The sequence below is a fragment of the Austrofundulus limnaeus genome, unplaced genomic scaffold, assembly GCF_001266775.1.
Source record: "Austrofundulus limnaeus strain Quisiro unplaced genomic scaffold, Austrofundulus_limnaeus-1.0 Scaffold234, whole genome shotgun sequence".
Classification (NCBI taxonomy): Eukaryota; Metazoa; Chordata; class Actinopteri; order Cyprinodontiformes; family Rivulidae; genus Austrofundulus; species Austrofundulus limnaeus.
In genome coordinates, this window is record NW_013952636.1 from 312,701 (window position 1) to 314,893 (window position 2,193).

Below are 2,193 nucleotides of genomic sequence, written 5' to 3' on the forward strand. Positions count from 1 at the left end.
GGAGGACAGCTGGACACGAAGGCCTCCACCTCTGTTTAATGGCAGACGGTTTTTCTTCACAAAAATGACTTCCTTTACGTTCCTCTCTATCAAGGATGAGAACATCTTCATCCCTGAAAGAGTGACCGCTGGCCTGTAGATGAGTGTAAACTGCAGAGTCCTGGCCTGTAGTTGAGTGTAAACTGCAGAGTCCTGGCCTGTAGTTGAGTGTAAACTGCAGAGTCCTGACCCGACGAAGTAGCTCCTCTGTGCTGGCTCATTCTTTTGAACAGAGCCAGCATAGACGGTGGAGGCCTGCGTGTCCAGTTGTCCTCCTACAACGCTGTTATTGCAAGTATGACTCCGCCCCCTGTGAGCAAAAGGTGTGAATCAGGGCCCCAATGATACCAACACAAAGAGGGCAAAAACAAAAACAAGGGGACTTTGAGCCCCGCCTGCATTCACTACATACACATGACACGACACCTAAGAACCACAGCATCCAAACCAATAAGTCAGGTGATGGGGCACACACTCTATGAACAATAGAGCTAATCAAGCCTATTGTTAAGCGATGGCCCTCTTTTGCATGTGACTCACCTGTTTGTCCATGTGGAGGCAGTGCTTATAAGGCTGAGTTCACCTGAAACTCAGACTGAAGAAGTCTCTTGGACGAGAGAAGAAACGTTTCACTAAAGAAGAACCCATCCAGAGGAACTACTTATTTTTTCTTTTTGATTTTTTTCTACCTGCATAACTGAGATGCATCAGGACATTAAAAACCAAAGTAATTACACTGAAACATTTAAAAAGAACTAATGAATAGATCTCTGTACTTACATGAAGAAAACGTTGTAAAAATAAGTTAAACATTTTAAAAAGTATAAAAGCTGTAAAAACAAAGTCAAAAACACTTGTATGTGTGTACGTGTTTTAGCTGCTTAATCAATCAATAAAACAGAATATAATTCAACAGCAAAGACCTGTTAAATATTGACATCAGAATGAATAAAACTGTAAAACTGCTGCTCACGTGTTGTCCGTTTATGACTGACCTGATAGATTACTGTGAATAATGCAGTGTGTGTGTGTGTGTGAGTGTGTGTGAGAGAGAGAGAGAGAGAGAGAGACCTAGTGCAACCCTTGAGTCGGGGTGGTGGTCGGCCTTGGGCCATTCAGATGACTTTTCGAGCACATCACGAAAAAGCTCTGCAGCCTCATACCATTTAGTTTTTGCTTCTCTGTTTCTCATGAGCCCCGGGATGGATTTTAATGAAACATTCAGAAAATAAGAATTCAATGCTCCTTCAACCACCCCATATTCAAGATGGCCGCCATAGTCGACTGATTTCAGAAAACACAAAAATGGCTATGACTCAGCCTAAATTACAGATACTGAGCTAAAATTTGTTGTGGTGGTAGCTGAGGGTCATCTCAAACATACTCGGAGACTATAGCACAGAGTTGCACATAAGCGGTGCGCAGGCACGGTCAAAAAAGAAAAAGTGCACCAGATGGAATGTCATAAAGCTCGTACTTAAGATTGTACCTGAAATTGTGAAAACAACAGCTAGCAGGGTCGCTATGCGACCTGATTTCTTACAAATAAAAAAAAACAAAATAAAAAAAAATCCAGCCTCACTGGTGTGACTGGATTGTTGTTCTGCTTTCAACGAATCAGACGAACTCCAGAGCTGTTTTATCCAATCAGAGCAGAGCAGGGCGGGACTTTCGGAGAGACCAGTTCAGCAGAGACAGGTTGAAGCAGCGGCTCTAGCAGCGGCTGCAGCGATCAGTCCTGACATCTCCTCCTGAACTTTGCTCCTGAACTACCAGAGACTTTGGTCTCTAAAACCTAACTTTATATTAAATATATGTTCAGAGCGTCGTTATCGAACAGATCTGTCCAAATTTGCATTAGTGACTAAACTCTCTCCTCCTGAGGTGGGAACGCGCCTCAGCGCCGCAGGCTGTGAGTCTTTCTGTGAGATTCACTGTTCGAGTTCTTCTAAAACATATTACCTCTAACAGAAGAACATTTATTTGCTCCATATCAAAGCAAAGATGAGTCTCTGTTTAACACCACCCAATCCAAAAATAAAAATAAAAACATGCCATGTTCTCTAGGTGAATGAGTTTTAAAGGCACAGTGTGTAGGATTTGTTGTTTTCAGCGACATCTAGTTGTTGAGTGGTTGAGTCATCCTCCCTGGTC